This window comes from Chelonia mydas, chromosome 8, assembly GCF_015237465.2.
Source record: "Chelonia mydas isolate rCheMyd1 chromosome 8, rCheMyd1.pri.v2, whole genome shotgun sequence".
NCBI lineage: Eukaryota > Metazoa > Chordata > Testudines > Cheloniidae > Chelonia > Chelonia mydas.
Genome location: NC_057854.1, coordinates 31,484,931 through 31,507,576, shown reverse-complemented (window position 1 = coordinate 31,507,576; position 22,646 = coordinate 31,484,931). Strand labels below are relative to the sequence as shown.

At 40.2% G+C, this 22,646-nt stretch overlaps 1 protein-coding gene across 4 annotated transcripts in view; it reads right to left on the bottom strand.

Moving 5' to 3' along the window:
- The window catches only part of KCNIP1 (potassium voltage-gated channel interacting protein 1), a 770,055-nt gene that overhangs the window by 246,266 nt on the left and 501,143 nt on the right, over positions 1–22,646 (bottom strand). The window contains exon 1 of one of the 4 annotated variants that reach the window (XM_043520985.1): positions 22,523–22,597. The exons of the other annotated variants lie outside the window; for them this stretch is intronic. The gene's annotated coding sequence lies outside the window, so the exon portion shown is untranslated. Of the gene's footprint in view, positions 1–22,522; positions 22,598–22,646 lie in introns of those variants that run through there. 4 annotated transcript variants of the gene reach the window in all.

Below are 22,646 nucleotides of genomic sequence, written 5' to 3'. Positions count from 1 at the left end.
AATGCTTCCAGTATTTTCTCAAATGCTAATAAGTGTTAAATTCAAGGACAATTTATTCAGTGAATAAAATCCACACCCAGTAATACCAATGTCTTTTATATCACAGTGGTACAATAAGATGCAGTGAGAATTTAATGCAAATGTGAATTAAGCCTGGGCAGAAGAGAACCGCTATCATTTTCATATTTTGTATGGTGTATAATGAAAAGCCATAGTGAAAATGGTTAACTGGCCAAGGCAGCATCATTGCTATTCAGTATTTTATAACCAAAGATTACTGCCCTTCTCCTTTTCAGACTCCTAACCCCATTTTGCTTTAAGACTATACTTTGATATAAATAATATCAGTATTGAAAACTCGTGGCAAACGGGGGAAGTCCCGGATGACTGGAAAAAGGCTAATGTAGTGCCAATCTTTAAAAAAGGGAAGAAGGAGGATCCTGGGAACTACAGGTCAGTCAGCCTCACCTCAGTCCCCGGAAAAATCATGGAGCAGGTCCTCAAGGAATCTATCCTGAAGCACTTACACGAGAGGAAAGTGATCAGGAACAGTCAGCATGGATTCACCAAGGGAAGGTCATGCCTGACTAATCTAATCGCCTTCTATGATGAGATTACTGGTTCCGTGGATGAAGGGAAAGCAGTGGATATATTGTTCCTTGACTTTAGCAAAGCTTTTGACACAGTCTCCCACAGTATTCTTGTCAGCAAGTTAAAGAAGTATGGGCTGGATGAATGCACTATAAGGTGGGTAGAAAGTTGGCTAGATTGTCGGGCTCAACGGGTAGTGATCAATGGCTCCATGTCTAGTTGGCAGCCGGTATCAAGTGGAGTGCCCCAAGGGTCGGTCCTGGGGCCGGTTTTGTTCAATATCTTCATAAATGATCTGGAGGATGGTGTGGATTGCACTCTCAGCAAATTTGCGGATGATACTAAACTAGGAGGAGTAGTAGATACGGTGGCAGGTAGGGATAGGATACAGAGGGACCTAGATAAATTGGAGGATTGGGCCAAAAGAAATCTGATGAGGTTCAACAAGGATAAGTGCAGGGTCCTGCACTTAGGACGGAAGAATCCAATGCACCGCTACAGACTAGGGACCGAATGGCTAGGCAGCAGTTCTGCGGAAAAGGACCTAGGGGTGACAGTGGACGAGAAGCTGGATATGAGTCAACAGTGTGCCCTTGTTGCCAAGAAGGCCAATGGCATTTTGGGATGTATAAGTAGGGGCATAGCCAGCAGATCGAGGGACGTGATCGTTCCCCTCTATTCGACATTGGTGAGGCCTCATCTGGAGTACTGTGTCCAGTTTTGGGCTCCACACTACAAGAAGGATGTGGATAAATTGGAGAGAGTCCAGCGAAGGGCAACAAAAATGATTAGGGGTCTGGAACACATGACTTATGAGGAGAGGCTGAGGGAACTGGGATTGTTTAGTCTGCAGAAGAGAAGAATGAGGGGGGATTTGATAGCTGCTTTCAACTACCTGAGAGGTGGTTCCAAAGAGGATGGTTCTAGACTATTGGTAGAAGATGACAGGACAAGGAGTAATGGTCTCAAGTTGCCATGGGGGAGGTTTAGGTTGGATATTAGGAAAAACTTTTTCACTAGGAGGGTGGTGAAACACTGGAATGCGTTACCTAGGGAGGTGGTAGAATCCTTCCTTAGAAGTTTTTAAGGTCAGGCTTGACAAAGCCCTGGCTGGGATGATTTAATTGGGGATTGGTCCTGCTTTGAACAGGGGGTTGGACTAGATGACCTCCTGAGGTCCCTTCCAACCCTGATATTCTATGATTCTATGAACATTCACACCAGTGGCCTGTGATTTTTCCGATAGGGAAGGAACAAATCTCAAAACAGTTATTTCCACCCCCTCTCAATGTATAATTTCATAGCTATTAAAAGTTCACCTTTTTTTATAGGTGAAGCAACAGCAGCTGGACCCAGAAGCGGGAGCCATCACCACCACCACTACTACCTGGGCCTGCAGTGCATGAGACAGGCCCTTTGCTTGGCTGCAGCACCTTACGCACACACATGGGGCCTGCCAACCCCGTCCCTACCTCCTGAAGCCTGGGCTTAACTGCTACCATCCTGCCATGGCCTCACCAAGCAGTGGTTACCACAGCAATGCTCTTATAAAGTGACTCCTGGGCATGGTCAATTGCCATGGTAACAAGGCAGCTTCTTGAGGCGCTATTAGCTATACTGAGATTTTAGCCTCAGGCAGCACTACATTCTGCCAACTTTGTGCTGTTGCGTTTCGATACTGAACAGAGACAGGTGTGACATTTAAATGAAAAAAAAACCCCACAATTTATCCTTAAATCTGTATGTATTTATCATTTAAATAAAGAATACATAAAATGTGTTTTGTAATTTTGGAATTCTTGGTTAGTCTGCGCCTGGACTGACGAACTTCCCCTAAATATTAAATATGCTTTATCCAATATTTTAAGCCAGGAACAGTCAGTCAATCATAAATATTGAAATAGGTTACTATTTGCCACTTCTACCTGTAAACAGGATAATATGATATATTGTTACAGCTAATGTCATAGGTTGCACCCTTCTCTAGCTCTGCAAAGCAGGCTCAGGCATCTGAGAAGAGAACTTTTTTGTTTTTTTTACAAACTGGTTAGAAGGGCTGTTCCGATTTTGCTAGCCCTTTGGGATTTTCTCTGTTTAAATAAAAGTTAAATGTTAATTAAGAAAACCCAGGTGAAGGTTTTGCTTCTTCAGTAGACAACAGCGAATGATCAGAGAGGGATCCTGTTTGGATAGGTTAAGCCGGTGACTCTCCAGTTGAGAGCCAGTGATCACTGGTAGCCTGTAGAGCACTTATGTGGCCCAGAGTTAATTCTGTGATAACAGCAAAGTAGCTAGCAGTATCCAAGCAGTGATGCTGCTTAATTATAGCCCTACCAACTACATTTTCTTAAAGAAGATTTTCAGGGAATTTTGTTTTTAACTTAGTTAAAACTTAGTTAAAAACAAAACTGAAAAAAAGCAGCAGCAGCTGCCGTGTTCATTCCTGCTGAATGCTTTAAGCAAGTGTTTTGATGATGTTAATTTCAACTGCAGACAACTGGAAGAGAAGCAAACAAACAAGATGGCAATATAAAGTGCAGTTGGGGAAGGGGGATTCAGTATTAACAGATGATGTGAAGTCCTACATCTTGCAAGGGGAGGCAAGCAACAGGGATACAAAACGGATGGGGGAGGGTGATAAGCAAGCAGCAGCACCCATCACATTAGAGCAAGTAGATTTTTATCCTGTCTCCTATTTAGGAAACAGAGCTCTAATTTGTTGCAGGGAAGGCCTGGAGTTGGGGTTTGGAGTGAAGGTAACCACACGGGGGATGCTTAGCGGCCAACCACATGAACTAATCTGAAAACCACTGGCTAAAAGATTCCTATTTGCCCCCTGAACAATTACCTCAGAGCGGATCCCTAAAATTAAGATGGCTGTTTAAATGTAGTGACAGTGAAGAGTTTCCCCACATGTACAGCATGCTAAATACCTTGATTAGTACTTCCTTGTAGATTAAATTACTGCTAACAAAAGCCATAAGGCTGCACATTTTAGCCATAATGAAGACAACCTATGGTATATTGAAATTGAAAAAGCAAACAGCTTTCAGGACTTAATTGAAATCTTAAGGAGGGTATTATTTCTCAGCACAAATTTTATTCCATATATTGAGCCTCACTGGTGGAATGAGCTAGAAAGAGAAGTACTGAGTACCTGGCAAATTTGAAGAAGATGGAAGAAAACATGTTAGGCAGTTCCTAAATGAAGTATCAAGGATTAAGTATACAATGCAATGTCCTCAGCTGAGAGACTGCTGGCTGCCAGCAACATGTACAAGCATCTTTACACTTGGATTGCCTGTAGAAATGGGCCAGATTTTTTTTTTGAACTGTAACATGAAGGCTGCAACACTGATGCAAGCAACTAACGGCTCATTTGGTACAAGAACAGCAAACCTGACTGGGAAAGCAAGGTGGAAGCTGTTGACTGATTTATGCCCTTTTAAAAGTCTAAAGACATCAGAAACTGCAACAGTCTAGAATATACTAGAAGAGATTGGAATGAATAGAGCAGTTGTCTTCACTTCCTGAACCTTAACTAAAGCAGAGAAAAGAAAACCATGCTCCGACAGAAAAGGGAGATCTAAGTGCTGTATATGGAATCTGAAAACTCCACATTTCCACATGATGGGGAAGTTTACTTTGTTACCAACAATAAGCCTACTACAAGTCTTGTGCTGAACATGCAGCTATTACCTATAGAAAAGGGCTTTCATTCTGTCATGTTATCATTCTGGCATAGATATATGCATTTTGGAAGACATGGGAACACTGATGCATTGTCCTGGTTGCCACTGGAGTTCCTTAACTGTATGAAGAGTCATATCTAAATCTCCATGAATCACTTTGAAAGCATTTTGGACAGGGAGATGCATTTAAAAGTATCTTCTATCGCCTGATAAATCATTAATTTCACTTAGTTTTTATAATTTTTCACATCACATTCAAAGGAATCAAATCTACATACCTATCAACATTGCTGGTGGCATATGGTACAACCAATGATATCCTTTAAAGCATTCTGCAGCTGCCCAATCAACTTCTAACCTCATATTGGAACTATGGTTCAGCATATTCAGAATTTCAAACCACTTATTTAAATCTTTATATCACAGTACAAGACTCTCTCAGGAACTAAAGAACCTCACAGTAATAAAAATGTAATAGCCCCATTTCCAATAGGGCTGTCTCTCTGAAGCAGATCAAAGGGAACAGGTTCCAAAACGAAAATAGTTCTTTATCCATGAATTACAAATGTGTTTATTTCAATTGCTTACATCCCTACGTCAACTAGTCTAGACAGGGACTAAATTTTAACTCAGAAAAGAAATATACAGAACATTCAGAAGTGCCGAAAAATCCCTGTTTGTTTAATTTTATCATAGACTCATCAAGGGGAGTCTCTAGTAGCAAACTTAAGTATCACTCTGAAATAGCAGACTTAATGGAAGTTTACTACCATTACTCCAGTTCTCATCTGTTAATGGTGGAAACAGAACTCAGATGTCTTTTGCTTAAAAATGAAATCCAAGCAAAGTCACATTGCACAACTAAAATCTACCAGGGTATACATGGAAACATGTTCCTTTTCTTATAGCTCAAAAAAATCCAGCATTGTACAAATAAATGAAGATTCAGCAGGCTGCCTGACAAGCCAGACTTGACAGGAGGTTAATAGCCTGTCTTTTGTGCCAAAAAGATCATTTCTCTTGTAGTGCTTTCTGTTAGACTTGACCACTGAAAAGCATTTTCAAGGTTACCAAGTAGTGTATTTTGTCCCCCGCCCCTCCCTTTCAAAAATTGAGCTGTGCAGCAGAAACATTCAATGCTGGCAAACAAACATGCCCCCCTCCAGCTCACAAAGTCTTGGATGGTCACCTATTGGCTCTCCATCTACACAATATTGCAGCACCATGATATAGGGCAGTTTCAACCTGCTCCAAGCACAGAAGGAAGCTGAGCTGCTGATCCTGTATATTAACAGTCACAACAAGATCACATTCAGAGAGGCTGGAGGGAATGACTTATGGGAGAGATGAAAGGAAATAAATATTTATAGCTTGGCTAAGGAGAAGGTGATAACTGTCTACATATCTCTCTGAAGGGCGTAAACATCAGGGAGGGAGGGGAATTGTTTAGAAAGATTTAAAGAGTGTAAGTAGAAATAATAAGAGGTAATTGATCCATAGGAAAATTCAGGGCCTGATCCTGGTTTTCTTACTCAGGCAAGACTCCCATTAAAATCCATGGCATTCCACTGACAGGGAGTTCTTTATCTGTAAGCTGGGATATAAAGTGCACTAACTTGCCGTGCACTAACTGGCCACGCAGACCCTGCTCCTGTGCATCTAAATGTGCTGCAGTGCGTTTTGATCTACTCCTAGCTGAGTGAATGGAAGTTCTTTTGAAGTATTCACCAAGCTCGGCACTCGTTCGTGAAATATATCAATGATGAGTTTTATTGATCATGTCAGCTAGGCACACTTGTGAAGAATTGACTCAACTCCTGAAGTACTGTTCAAGCTTGTGCTGGACTTACTGTGATATTTGAAATGGAGTCCCAAGTGCAGCGTGGTATCGCCTTTCATTTTTTCTAGTGTCCTGGCCAGAAATCTGAACAGAAAATTGTCATGTAGTACCCCTGCCTACAATAGATACTGATACATATACAAATACACAAAGAAAACACACATCCCATTTATGTAATGTGCAAGAAGTCTGATGTTATGTTTTGGTTCTTACTAATGAAGACTACTTGGTTACGCTGGGTAATAATGGAGAACTAGAATATTAGTGTCCATTTATCTACCAGCACGAAGCACAAGTTTGATCAAAGAAGACAGTGAATACATTGACAGTAGCCTTTCATATTAACCTGCTGACTTTCCGGCTGCTATGCCTCAATGTTTTATGTCTTCACGTTCCCAGGGTGCAAGGACTGAAGAAATTAAGCTTAATGCTAACTACTTAATGGGCCGAATAATATTAAGTCTTACAAACAACTTTGTATACCAGGTCATATTTCTGTACTTTCTATGTAAACATTGTCCATACCTTAATTTCTATTCACTTGGTTAGTCTTGGATATTAACAAAATATGAGTCACTGTTAACTAATGATGGGAGGGCTTCAAAAGACTAATGCATTTGGTTTGGGAATCACAGAATGCATGCATTTATTCACACTGTTTGCATTTCTTTGCATCTACAAAAACTGGACTCAACAGCTCACAAAAACAGGTCTCTCCCAACATTTTTGATACTTCCATCTTAGACCAGAGATCTATAAAGAACAGCCTCTTACTCAAGGCTTTTCTGCATTATCACCAGAAACTACAAGTGTTTACACACATGAAAATAAAACAAATTAAGTTTACATGAACTTTATTCAAGATAGAGGAGATTGGGGCAGAAGCTTGCATGGGCTTGCCCATCACCAAACAGTATTTTCTGGTACTGGAGTGCATGAAAAGGATGACAAATCTCTATTCCAGACATTACAAAGCTTTTGAACTACTGTCACCTTCAAGACCTGCAAAGTTGGAACAAAAAAGATGGGTTTGGTGTTGCTCTTTTTATTATTTTTTAGATTAAGACTTGTTCCTGTGCAGTAGCCTACAGGAGTGAGAGCGTGGGGATTTGAGACTTCACTGTGATGTACATTATAAAGAGAAAACTAAACAAGAATTGAAGTAACACATTTTGTTGTGGTGGTAGCAGAATGCACCTGTAAAGTAGTGCGTGGCTGTAATGCCTGGGGATGATCGTGCACTCCTCTAGTGAGAGCTGAGATGACAAAAGCATGAAAAGGGTTAGAGTAAAGCACAAGAGGGAGATGGTTAGGGGGGGAAATAAGTCGCTAATTAGATATTTGCAACAGAAGATCAAATCGTCAGAATAGTAGCATCCAGCCTTAGATCCTCAAGGAATAAAAGACCCATGACACCATCATCTGAATAAAAAGGAACTAATTTAAGCTGTATCAAACAAAGCATAGGGGTGCAATCGGGCTGCTAAGAAGAATTGTCTAGTATTTTACATTCATGAGACCAACTTGAATTTGAGAATTAGCCCGTTACCAAAAGCTTTACACAGGACCTGCCTTGTGGCCGTCCATTCTAGCCCCAGGAATTGTGCAGGGCACTTGCTTCCTAAATTGGCGAAACTTTTTCAACAGCAGAATGTTGCATCTATTATCAGCAATCTGTTGGCAAGCCAGACACTCAGAACAGCTTGATTGGCATGAGTAAATGTGCTTCTGTTCTCAGTGTTTTCCATTTTATAGCAAACAGCATTGTGATTGAACTGTAAAGCAGATGGATGATATCAGACAGTTTCCAAACACTGCTGATAAGTATCTGCTGTTTTTTAGGATGTTGCCATTATGTTAGCACACAGGAGATATGCACAAAAAACCCTGCCATTTTTGTACATATTCTCCCCCTCCTCCCCCTTTGACAGTGCTGTTTTTAGAACACAAAAGGTGAATGGGAGACACACATTGGAAAAAGGTCAGAAATTCAGGAACCTACAGTGAGATAAACAGAGCTGGCAGCATTAGAAAGTGTAAAAGGGGCCAAAGGGTTTCTTGGGACTGGATTAACTATGGGTGAATATCACCCATTATTATAATTCTTATCACAAGAATGACTTTTTAGGGCCAATATTATATTCTCCATCACAAAGGAATGAATTATCTGAAGATGCCTGGCTATGTTTGCATTCTTACATTATCTCTGTCACCATGTAACTGTACAGTAACAGGAACACAATATGCCAGTTTCATTCTCTTCACAAGTTTAGAAGTGTAATTTCAGATGCTGCACACCATATTATATTCTTGCAATTTGTGAAGACTTTTGGTCTTCACAGACTTTGATATTACACTTGCAGGAGTAGCGTCCCCTTTATGTGAAATAAACTGTAAGCTTGTGTAAGAACTGGAGACTGTGAAATACGTATAGTCCTCTCAAAAGTTAGTGTGGGTTTTTCTTTGCAAATTTCACATTATGAGGCTACGACAGTTGAGACTAAAATCATATTGATGCTTAGCCTTTGTTTCTTTAAGAGACCTATTTGAAATTGTTATAATTTGGAGAGTGGTTTTTAGGATGAAAAATTTATTTATTTTTAATTTAACCATGCATAGCAGGATATTTTGTTGGTTTCTTTACATCAGGAATAGTCATAATCCTTATCTCTTTATTCACATGTTGTGTTGAATTTGTTTTACTTGAATGGAAATCCAATTATTGACTCAGAAAGCGATATCAGCAAAATCCTCATGTTCAAGGCTGTAGTCAGAAAAGTGATTTTGGGAAAACAATATTGTAAGACTCTGTAATTGCTCTCTTTCCATTCCACCCAATCAAGTGTGCTCAGCTTACAAGTCAAAATAATGTTTTTCCTTACTGCATATTTAAACAGTTTATTTGTTTTTGAGTTAACTAGCATTGCATAACTAATAAACAGGGAAAGGAAAACAAAGGTCACAAACAGCTAGAGAACACAAAAGATGCTAACAATTTTCTATCTGTTCTACAAATTTATGTTGGGACATGGAATCAAGTTGCTTTCTTTGCACCTACTGTATCCATCAGCTTGGGGGGGAAACCGAACTCAGCCCTGTACTTAATCATGTGATTTAAATTTATTCCTGTCCAGCAAAACATCTAAGCACATGATTAAATTTAAGGTCATACTTCGGTGCTTTGCTGCGTTGGGGACTTCAAACTTAACTGACAAATTGTACTGATAAACAAGATAGACAAGATACCAGCTCACTGTCCCATAGCTGTATCACCCTGAAGGACAGAAGTAAAAATCTGGGTCTGGCAATCAAATAAGTAGATCTGACTAAGGGCATGGTTGCACTGCAAAGAGAGACCCGCAGCAGTGAGTCTCAGAGAGCAGATCTACTGACTCAGATTCACGGGTTTGTGCTTTAGCGCTAAGAATGGCAACGCAGACATTCCTGCTTGGGCTGGAGCCCAAGCTCTGAAACCCAATGAGGCGGGTGGATCACAGAACCCAGGCTCCAGTTTGGGCCTGAATGTCTACACTGATGTTTTTAGCCCCATTGTTTGAGCCTGAATCAGCTGACCTAAGCTCTGAGACTCGCTGCTGCAAGTCATTTTTTGCAGTGCAGACATACTCTATGACAAACAAGGGGTGGGAGAAGGTGTTGGTTTCACATAGTCACTTTTATAACTGTGCTCAAACTTTAAAGGAGACTTTAAAAATTTGATTCTAATCATTCCCCATTATTAAAGAAAAATTATCAGTAACTACCGTGAATTAAATTTTGAACAACTTATTAGTAAGGTCTTGTCATCTCCAGGCTAGATTAGTGCAAAGTGGTCTACTTGTGTTCACCACGAAGGAAATTAATAAACCTCAGGCTCATGCAGCAGCTTATCTCCTAAGTAAGGCATGGTACTATGAAAAGTATGGACCTGTACTCTGATACACACGTATTGACTGTGTTTGTTAATATGTGGCAAATCTCTCTCTCTCGCCTACTCCAGAAATAATTAATTCTCTTTTCACAAGCAATCATTACATTTTCTAGTTGCTGTCCAGTCCTAATCTGACATGTGGATACTTGGCTCATAGAACCACAAGATAGAGGTAAAAAGGAGGAAAAGTATGAAATTCATTTTCTTTCTCCAGGGAACTGTACTGTATCTGACCCCTTAGCCTTCTCTTTCTTCCTGTTAAAATATTCCTGTCCTTAAATCTCAAAGGGGAGATGAGAGGCAGGATTACATTTATTCTTCTTGCCTGAGGACTCAATTTGGAAAATAAACCAGAGCCTTGACCAACCTGAAGTATAACTCAGTGTTGGTGGTTGCTAGTTTTGTTTTGGGGTTTTTTTGTGGGGGGGAGGAGTGGGGAGGAAGGGGGTTGATGTGCTGAATTCCTGAAATGTTGGGAGAGAAATTTACTCCAGGTATCACAGTATACATATGTTTTTTTTTAAATAAAATGCAGACTATTTAGAAAGTCAGGATTTGACTAGGATTTTCAGAGAAGTCAACTGCCCAACTCCTACTGAAAGTTAATGGGAGTTGGGAGCCTAATTCTACTTGTACATTTCAAAATCTCTACGAGTAACAATGCTCTCTAGATTATGGTAAGGCTTGATGTTGTTCAGGGGTATGTTAAGAAAGCCTTTCATTTAGAACACATTGAGATCCTTACTTGGAAAGGTGCAGACTATTATTTATTGTAGTGTTGTCTGCCAGTGGACACACTCAGGTGCACATCATTGGTTCTTCTTTTACAGTCTGAATCCATAAGAGCAAATTAATAGCACACATTGGACCAGATTCCCAGGTGCTGTATAGCTCCATTGACTACCCTTGGCTTTAGCAGATTCACACCAGATGAAAATCTGTCCTCCCCCTTTCCCTCTCTCCTATTTTCCGATTAAAAAAAAATCTAAAGGATTGAGACCTGTACCTTCTTATTTCAGTCCAGCCCATATCTATCAGTTACAATGAAATACATGGCTGATCTTATCTATGAGCAGTCCTGTACATAACAGACTGTGTAGCACATTGAAATGATACACAATTTCAATAACTCTATTTGAATAACGCTTTAGTTAAGACAGTGCTATCACATGGCTCGTGTGCTCCTATTTCTTGTCTTACCTAAAATCCTATCCTTCCTTGCTAAGAAGAATGGCAGTTTTCTCTAGCCAATGAGCATATACCACAATACCGTCCAGAGATCAAAACTGATCAGAATGAAGGGTGGAAGTTGCTCTTCATATATAAACAGCACCACTGGGTACTGAGTTAATATCACCAATTCATTCTCTGAAAATCCCTGGACATCAGCTGGTGATTTGTTACTGCTGATTTGACCTCAATGGGAATTTGGAAGTGAAATGCTCCATAGCTCATTATTAAGTCCTTAAGCCTTCCATTTAAAAGCTGCCATGTATAGATCATTTATTGTTGGTCTTATACACACAGGATAATCGCTATTTCTTGTACATTTCCCTTTGACCTAAACCAAATCCCTAGATCCAAACACCCCTGAATTTCTGAGGAAGGTTGGGATTTGGATTTTATGGGGTGGAACCATCTGTAATTGTTGGAACATTCAGCAGCAGAGACTCTTTAGCACTAGACACTCTATAGTAATGGTGGGCAACCTGCAGCCCACCAGGGCAAGCTGCTGGCAGGCCACCAGACCATTTGTTTACATTTGCACGGCAGGCCTGGCCACCGCTTTCCGCAACTCCCATTGGCCGGGAACAGTGAACCACGGCCACTGGGAGCTGCGGGCAACCGTGCAAATGTAAACAAATGGTCAGGCGGCCCGCCAGCAGCTTGCCCTGACAGGCTGTGTGTGGCCCACGGGCCACAGGTTGCCCACCATTGCTCTGTAGTATTTTATATGGGGTATAAATTCAGGACTCAAAAAGGAACACGTAAGAGTTGGTTGGAAACAACGCAAACACATTTAAATGTATTAATCCAGTGGTTTCCCTTAAATTAAACAATTTGTGTGATTTCATTCTAATTACCTCAGCATTACATTTTTATGCAATTCCTGTTTGCTCAAGCATGTGCTGCGCACACAGAACTCTGAGTGTCAGTCTGAGAAAGTCTCTTAAATCCCTTATCCCAAACAACAGCCATTTCCATATTCATGACCAGAGTGATCCCAATTTCTGTCCTCTGAGCCTCATGAGTTCACCTCTTGCTCTGATCTCTTGCTTCCAACTCCCCATCTTAGTCACTCTGAGCTGGCCTCTACCAAGCCCTCCTTCTCATCTATTTATGAGTACGACATCTTAAATGTGTCGGTAAAGGACTTAGCTCACGTACACAGCTTTACTTGCACAGCTAATTGCAGTTTTATTATTCTTACCAAGTCTAGTAAAACTGAAATTCGTGCATAGGTCATTGCCTTTAATAATCTTTCTTCTCATGCTCTCCTATGTCTCTCTCCTCAGCCCCTGCAATCACTCTATGGGACAGCCCTGTACCAGCTTGAAGATATGCATACACAGCTGCCTTTCTCAGTATTTTTGACACTGCTGCATGTCAGGCTGTCATCTGTAGCTTGGCAATCCTCTCTGGGTGCATTCGTACTCAGCAATCTGAGGTTTATATTGCAACAAATATCAGCAAATATACTTTAGGATAAAACAGACTCATGGTCTTCTTTGTTTGGAAAAGGCTAGCCTCAGTCTGTACTCACTGTGTACCAGCTTTAATATAATTGTGCATCAACAAAAGACTTTTTAAGGAGGATTATTATATATAATTTTTCAAGTGGATAGCAAAACTACTGGATGTTCAAGTTGCACCCATCAGGAACAAATCAGTTACCTGTTTCAGTCTTTAACCCTCCTTTGGAAATCTGCAGCATACCATAGATTACTTTATGACAATTTGCCTGACGCAACCCATTCGCTTCAACAGGCTTTGGATTAGGCCCCAGATTCTGAGCATAACTTCTCTTCCTTTCATGATCATGAAAGAAAAGGAATCCCAAATGCCATAGAGGTTTACAACAGTGTCTATTAATGGGCCCAATCCTCCTTAATATGGAGTGCCATATAGATTCAGGCCAGTACATTGGAGATTGATTAAATGTAAATATGTTGACATATTTCACTTGGCTAACTCCAAATTTTCAGCAATAAATCAAGCACTAAGGGGAGTAATGGAGCGTCAGAGCCAAATTCATTAATTACAGAAGCTTTCAGTTTAGCTTTGACTTAGAACTAACAGAACAAGAGGTTTAGTGTGTTTTCACTTGTGAACTGTAATATTGTCACTCCAGTGATCTGTGTTATTTGTCACTAATTTCTTTCATGTACTGCACACACACACAAAACTCTTCGCCATCGGCATTGCTGCTATATGTGCTCCAAGGGGATTGACTTCAGTGGATTTAGATCAGTCCCTTAATGTCATTTATTGGCAAGCTCTAGCCTGGAAGATGAAAAAAAATACAAACAAAACCCACATTTTTGCTGCACTTTAATAGCTTTTGCAGATGTTAGTCACTTCAGATAGGGAACTCCCTAGGGAATTAAATGCCTGAAATGAAACTCTGGTGGTGGCAGAGAGTGATTAAGATCCCCAGTTTCTGCCTACACAGATCCCTAGAAGTCTGGAGTCACAAGGAAATATACAACCTGTTTCATCTCTGTCAAATAACATGTCCTTTGACCAGAAATACCTAGTGGAACTCATAAACCGATATTTAAGTCTTAAAATTATGGCAGCAGAGGAAGATAATTGTTTGCAGACATCCTGATGTATTTGTCACTTTTTATTGCCAATAAGAATTCAGAGAAGGAAAAATTCTCTCATAAAGCTTTTCATCTGACACAAGGGAGGCATTGTGGAGAGGAAAGTAACATTGAGAAATTATTCAAAACAATGCAAGATAAAGAATTGTTTTCTCATCTTCACAAATATAGAGTCATAGAATCATAAACTCATACGAGTGGAAGGGACCTTGAGAGGTCATCTAGTCCAGTCCCCTGTAAGGGCAAGACTACGTATTATCTAGACCATCTCTGACAGGTGTTTGTCTAAACTGCTCTTAAAAATCTCCAGTGATGGAGATTCCACAACCTTCCTAGGCAATTTATTCCAGTGTTTAACCACCCCGACAGTTAGGAAGTTTTTCCTAATGTCCAGACTGAACCTCCCTTGCTGCAATTTAAGCCCATTGCTTCTTGTCATATCCTCAGAGGTTAAGAAGAACAATTCTTCTCCCTCCTCCTTGTAAAACCTTTTATGTAACTGAAAACTGTTATTATGTCCCCTCTCAGTCTTCTCTTTTCCAGACTAAACAAACCCATTTTTTTCAATCTTCCCTCACAGGTCATGTTTTTTAGTCCTTCAATAATTTTTTTTGCTCTTCTCTAGACTTTCTCCAGTTTGTCCACATCTTTCCTGAAATGTGGTGTCCAGAACTGGACTCAATACTCCAGTTGAGGCCTAACCAGCATGGAGTAGAGCAGAAGAATTACTTCTCATGTCTCGCTTACAACACACCTGCTAATACATCCCAGTATGATGTTTGCTTTTTTTGCAACAGTGTTACACTGTTGACTCATATTTAGCTTGTGATCCACTATGACCCCCAGATCCCTTTCCACAGTACTCCTTCCTAGGCAGTCATTTCCCATTTTGTATGTGTGCAACTCATTGTTCCTTCCAAAATGGTACTTTGCATTTGTCCTTATTGAATTTTATCCTGTTTACTTCGGACCATTTCTCCAGTTTGTCTAGATTACTTTAAATGTTAATCCTATCAACCAAAGCACTTGCAACCTCTCCCAGCTCGGTATTGTCCGCAAACTTTATAAATGTACTCTCTATGCCATTATCTAAATCATTGATGAAGATATTGAACAGAACCGGATTTGATCTAGAACTGATCCCTGAGGGACCCCACTTGTTAATGCTCTTCCAGCATGACTGTTAACCACTGATAACTACTCTCTGGGAACGGTTTTCCAACCAGTTATGCACCCACTTTATGGTTGCTCTATCTAGGTTCATATACTTAAACAGCAAATGTATGTCAGTTCAATGTTTAAAGTAACGTACATCTTTACTGGAAATTCCAGGGGGAAATTTTCAGTTGGTTCCAAACTAGCAACTAGGTTTTGGAAAAGGAAATATTCAAAGGAAAGATTCTACTGGGATTTTTTCTTAAATCCAGGAGTGGTTTCCATCAGGTGGTTTCTTTGTATTATAAGAGAGGCTGTGTCTACACAAAGATTGTGTGTGAAATCTGTCCAATGTCGCACTACCCTTCGAACAGCAACGTTGGTGGCAGTATCAAAGTGACTGCTCATGTTGACAGGCCTCAGGAAGGTCACTACATTTTAATGATCATGATGTCTAACCGAACTCAGAGCAGGTTGTAATGAGAAGGTTCTTTAAAACCTTCAAGCACGTCACCCTCCATCTACAGTAGTGTTCCCATTAGTGTTCCCCCCGAATTGCTGAACTGTGGTACCAAAAATGAGAAATTTTAGCCAAAGAATCCTAGGGTACAGAAGACCAAGAGGTGTGGACAATTTAATGCAGAAGTCACATTTCATCCCATTGAGCACCAAAGAAGATGGAATGATTTACAGTGTGTATATAAAATCATATTAGTATAATAATTATAATAAAATAGTTATAAAATATAGTTAATGTACTCAGCTGCAGAGTGGTGGGGATTGGAAAATTTCATTGCAGTGCTAAAGCTGGTAAAACAATGGTCAATTTTTCTTCAAAATTTGAAATACTGAAAAAAATTAACAGAAATTAAAAAAAAAAAAGTCAGCCAGCTCAAAAGTAGATAAAAACAATGGAAAAATGTTGCAAAAAATTACTCAAAAATTGTTATTTTTCTTAACATTTTAGTACTTTAGAAAATGCAACCAGCACTACCCAATGTTAAAAATGCCCTTCCAGTCCAGGTCACACCTTAATGCACCTTGTTATGCAAAATCTAAAACATATGTAATGGTGGGCTGCCCCTTCAAGGACCTGACGGCCTGCAGCCAGTCCTGTTCTGAGGAACAGGCATTTGGGCCTGGTAGAGAAGCTCATCAGACCAGCTGGGAAGGGGTCAGATGATTGCCTGTTGAGCACGTGATTCCCATAAAAGCTGAAAGCTCAGGTAGGGGAGTAAAAGGAAGCTGGTTGGCTCTTGTGGCAGGACTCCCCCCAGGCAGACAGCCTATATAGAAGGACTGGGGAAAAGCTGCCAGGAGCTGGGAGCTCCCTCAAGGAATGCCCTGTGTCACGGGGAAGCCCTCATTCTGGGGTTTGCTAAAGTTTGTCAGTGCTGCGGATAGGTGGTGCCATGAAGAAAGGGACTGACCAGACTTCGTCCTGGGCTTGGGAGGCAGACCAGTTGTTTGCTGCATTAAATGCTGAGAGATTGAAATCCAATACCAGATCCAAGTTGCTCTCCCACTCCCTGCCACACTCCTCAAAACAACCCACAAAATCCATCAGCCCATGTGTTTTTAAAAAACAATTACAGCTTTGCATTTTATAGTGGGACTTCCCTTCCAAAACTGCCCAGCTCCCCAGTCAATAACAATTCCCTTTATGATTAAATATGGCCTGTACTGTGCAGATATTTGTTTAGATTTATACTCAGACACAAGCTGTACCCTTACTTGGGTTACATTCTACTCTGACAGGTATCACAAAAGATGGACCTATCTCTAATTATTTCCCTCAGCCTTAAATTCCCTCATTGTATTCCCTCATGGCATTCCAACATCCTAAATAATCCTGGATGATTGGCAGGATCCTCCCTCTACTCCATCCATGGGGAACAGCCTCATTGTTATGACTCACTGCCTGTTTTCTACTAGAACACAGGTGAAGGCCAGATGTAAATAAGGAGATTTGGCCATCCATCTAAAAGTATGTATATACACCTCCACACCCCAAAATAGCCATTACAATATGCTACTGCCCCAGTGTTGCAAACCACGCAATGGAGGTGTTGATGGCTCTTTGCATACCCATTGCTTTGTGCACCAGTGAGTTCCAGGAGGGGCTGTGCACGTGGTACACCCTTCAGTCAGGGTTTTATTTATTCCTCTCAACCTGCCAAGGCTCAAAACTTGGGATGCAGCATGTGAGAGAGAGAGCCAAAATGAGAGGGCATACAAGTCATTCATACAAGAAACGTTAAATGCTCTGAGATTCCCTCCGTTGATTCAAACACTTTCCACAAACTCAATTCCATTATTCTATTTCTGAGATAAAGTTTCCACAATCAAAGGGAGGAAACAAGAGTGTGTGTGTGAAATGGAGGTAACCTGGGGACTCAGAGGAATGATGTTCTTCAAAATGAGAGTCATTTGAGAGGTACAGCTTTAACATATACAAAAAGCAAGCATATGATAATCTCTCTGAAGTATGAGCAAAACCTGCTTCAGCCTTGATTTCTTATAGGATAAAGTAGAGCAAGTATTGGCTACATCTGCGTACAATTTCCAATGCTCTAAGCATTGGCCTAAATCTGCACTCTCTGAAGTCAGTGGTAAAGCTTCAGATGACTTCAATGGAAGTAGAATTAGCCCATTGCTGAGTACTTCTGAAAATCCTGCCATGTATGTTACTATAAATTCTGATTTAAGTGGATTTCCACAGTTGCTTGGTATGTCTAGATAATTCTTAGTCCTGCCATGAGTGCAGGGGACTGGACAAGATGACCTCTCAAGGTCCATTCCAGTCTTATGATTCAATGTTTGTTTAAACTTGAATCCCTGTCTTGATTCTCCCCAAAGATGTCATTTATAACTCTACACTACAGCCAGAAGTGCTTCGTTTTTTAAAGCTTTATTTTAGGTTTGTAACTATTCTTACTCTTGTCTAACCACTTTTTATCTTCTCATGTCTGGAGCGCCTTGAAAGAGGCATTTATAAATTCCAGACAAAAAAGCTGAAGGACAAGCCTTTTATTGCTGCTTGAAATGAGGAATGTCACTATTGCTCAAAATCTTTCACTGACAGACTCTGCTATTAATAGCTCCACAGTGATGAAAACAAAAAGCTGTGCATTCACATTCATTAAAATATGAGAGATAGTATACAGCCCTGCTATGCTACAACATATTTTTCCATGGATGTTTCATGTGGTTGTTCAAGGCAATGCTAGCCTAACTTATTCCCCTGAGGGGTTGTTTTGAAGATGCCTATACTCTAAGTTGTGCAAGGTAATAAAAGTCCAACTCAGTCTGTTACACAAGTCAGCAAAAGATAAAAGACAGAGACTGAATTAATCAACTCAAGGGCTGTGTTAAGACTGTAAATGGTAAATAAAGGAGAATGAAATCAGCAATTAATGGACCAAAGTTGGTATGTCAGAAATTAGGCCTAATTGGTGAGCAAATAATGAAGGGATAGTCTGTTCCACTATCATCCTTTTTTGGTGTCCTTAAACAGAGACTTTGTGGAGGGGAATCATGAGGATTGGAGGCCAGATGTATTGGAAGGAGCAAGCTCTACTATCATGGCTAACGTCCCCACCATCTGCTGTTGATTCGGGATCCACCATGACACCACTAGGCCTTCATCATCCTGATCCTGAAAGGTGCCCTGACCTGGCCAGAGAGAAAGAGAGAGAGAGAGAGCCAATGTCATTAACACCCCCAGGAATGCGAGCCTTGCGGTCCTGCTTTTGCCTCCCTCACTTGCGTGTCCTTTTCCTTCTACACTGTATTTCTTCTCTCTCCTTTCTCTTTGCTTTCTGTTTAAAAAGAGTCTGGATTAGCTGGCCAAGACTGAACCTTTTGCAACATTGCTGTGAGTCCGTGACCAGAGAAGCAATTAAAAACAATGCCTTGAAGAGCCAGATGCTGGTACAAGTTTGCCAGGTCTCGGAATAGCTAATAAAAAAAAGCATGTGTTAGGCCTATATTTCTCTAGCAGCGAGGCTGAGAGAATCAGCATGGTCCATTTGCTATCTTTGCTTTTATTCTCCCTCTCCTTTTGTGTTTGTCTTGCTTTGTCTTAAGAGAGGCAGGATCAGACTTCAATAGCAACAGCCCATCTCAACTAATTATTTCTCTTTTCCTCACCAACAAGGACAGTTATTACCATCTAAAAGACTGTCAGACAGGAGGTTCTCTCTATAAAATCTCTCTATAGGGAAAGGGATATTGTTAAAATAAAAGCCCCTCAATACTTTACATTTCAAATGCTTCTTTCTTTTTCTGTATCTTTAATAAAAGGAGATACACATTTTAATGGTAGGTTTGCCATAGAACTAAGCAGGTTGAAGTCTCTGTATTTGAAACCCCAAACCGTGTTTAACTATTTCGTATTGTACAGTGATGTGGTCACCTTTGACACTTGGGGCCGATTTATTCCATCAAAATCAACACAACAGGGCTATCATTGTTTAGAATCAATGTTTAGAAACAGAGTCTGACCCTCATGCCAAAATCCTCTGTTGATATTAGTAGGAGTTTTAGTGTATAAGGAATATAGAATCAGATTCTAGTAGTGCATCTAGACACATTAAGTCACTTATTTAATATATTCCTGGAAAATGTTAAACACATGGAAATACTTCACTGTAACATTGCCTTTAGTGTGAAGTCTCTGGGGTATTGCACATACATTGGAGGGTAATGGTGGAGGAAGAAAACTTATGACTGGTAGGAAGGGGGAAAGAGAGTGTGAACTAGAATAAACTAAATAAATTTAATTTTATATTTTTATAAACTAAATAAATTTAATTGTAAAAAACTAAAATAAGTCAGCTTGGTGACTTTTCTAGTGGGAATTTAATATTTAACTCGTCTGAGGACTACATTTATTTTCCTCCATGAGCAGAGTAAAAGCTAAAGCATGTGTCGAACGGATATAAGAACATAAGAATGGCCATACTGGGTCAGACCAAAGATCCATCTAGCCCAGTATCCTGTCTTCCACCAGTGGTCAATGCCAGGTGCCCAGAGGGAAGGAACAGAACACGTAATCATCAAGTGATCCATCCCCTGCCACCCACTCCCAGCCTCTGGCAAACAGAGGCTAGGGACACCATCCCTGCCCATCTTGGCTAATAGCTGTTGGTGGACCTATCCTCCATGAATTTATCTCGTTCTTTTTTGAAACCTGATATAGTCTTGGCCTTCACAACATCCTTTGTCAAAGAGTTCCATAGGTTGACTATACATTGTGTGAAGAAATACTTCCTTTTGTTTGTTTTGAACCTGCTGACTATTAATTCTATTTGGTGACCCCTGGTTCTTGTGTTATGAGAAGGAGTAAATAACACTTCCTTATTTACTTTCTCCACACCAGTCATGCTTTTATAGACCTCAATCATATCTCCCCTTACTCGTTCCAGAAATGGATATTGGTGCATATTGAGGAGGTAACTTCTAATTCATCAGAGGACACAGAAAACCATAATTTGCATGTCCCTGGAACGTTAATCTTCCTTCCACTGAAATCCATGAGTCATCCCAAATGGTGGATGTAATACATGTATGTACAGTACCATATAGCTCACTTTCCCCAGGCTTCTCTCCACCTCAAAAGTCAACCCCACTTTTGCAGTGACCCAATCATTCATACTGTAGGGCACTCATTATCTCATTTTCAAACTGGCATAGGAACATAGAATCATAGAATATCAGGTTTGGAAGGGACCTCAGGAGGTCATCTAGTCCAACCCCCTGCTCAAAGCAGGACCAATCCCCAGCTAAATCATCCCAGCCAGGGCTTTGTCAAGCCTGACCTTAAAAACTTCAAAGGAAGCAGATTCCACCACCTCCTTAGGTAATGCATTCCAGTGCTTCACCACCATCCAAGTGAAAAAGTTTTTCCTAATATCCAACCTAAACCTCCCCCACTGCAACTTGAGACCATTACTCCTCGTTCTGTCATCTGCTACCACTGAGAACAGTCTAGATCCATCCTCTTTGGAACATCCTTTCAGGTAGTTGAAAGCAGCTATCAAATCCCCCCTCATTCTTCTCTTCCGCAGACTAAACAATCCCAGTTCCCTCAGCTTCTCCTCATAAGTCATGTGTTCTAGTGTTCCAGTCATGTGTTCCAGTCCCCTAATCATTTTTGTTGCCCTCCGCTGGACGTTTTCCAATCCCCCTATTGCCATGAGTTTTCAAAGAATGGCCAAACATATGGCCCCTTGTTTGATGTGAATTACCATAACAGAAGCAGAAAGGAAAGTAAAGTAAAAGAAGAACGAAGAATAAAAGTATTTGCTTAGTCAAGTATTTGCATAAAATATCACTGGCTGATCTGAATGGTGTTTGTGACAAGTTTACTTACAACATAAAATCTCAAGTGTGGTGGAACTACCACACAAATATTAACACAATGAGCAGTCTTTACAACTGGCCAGACAAAGCATAAAGCTCTTTATTTTTAAAATCACCAAATCTAAACTCCATGGATGATTGCAGGAAGGTATCTTTTATATCATTTTCTGTAAATTGAATATCAATAGTCTATGACAGCTATTAGCATCACAATATCACTGATCTGATCAGACATTAACATTTTTCTGTATGTAAATATTGTATGAAGATTTTCTGTAGAGAGATAAGACAGCATTAAAGTTCAGGGCATCAGAAAGATTCCTTGTGGTATGGACACCAGCCAACTACTGCTGACTTCTCAAGAAGCTGCTATTTGATTATCTGCAAGAATTGTTAAAAGCAAAACAAAACAAAAACAAAAGATTCAACAAGAGGTTAACTGTTCCTGGAGTTGATGGGTAGAGGAGAACCAAAGAAAACACTGAAACAGAATCAAGTTAGATCACTGAAGCAATAAACATGACACTTATGTCAATGATTCAAACTGGCTGAATCTGATGCAAGAAAGCTTGAAAGAGCATGAGGACTTCCTTGGTATTATCAGGAGTCACTATGAGCAGCAAGGGTCATGTAGGAAGCAAAGCATGCCAGTTTGGTAGCGGTATTTTAATGGTTTATAGCAGTGCCCTTTTGCCAGATGATTACTCAAAGGTAATCAGTTTTGAATGATCCACAAAGTAAACTTTTCAGTGTATGTCCTGTTAACTGGCTGTTGCTCAAATTCTAAAGGTTTCAATCTCTCCACATGGCAAAGAGCCAAAATTAGAGAATCCAATAAAGTGATTATCTTAGAGATGGTGGTAAAAAAATTATACCACCTTTAATATATATATAAGTAACAATATACAATTGCATATTATCTCCAGCTATTGCAGATTTAATAGTTTAAGTGTAAAAGAAGTATTTGTAAATGCTAATTACTGATGGTAAAGATTTCTAACCCACCAGATAAAAGACACTGAGTTTGGACAGTTACCACCAGTTTGTAAACTACGCCGTCTATTTCAGTCACTACGTTTTTAATTGGAATGCCATAGTTTGAACATTCAGACAACAATCTGACCTTGTTAACAGGCTGAGACAGCTTACTTTGTCTGCTTACATCCCCAAACCGCAAATTTCATCAAATAGCCCAATCCGGACTTACCTGCAAGAAAAGAGAATACAAATATTGGATTACAGCTCAA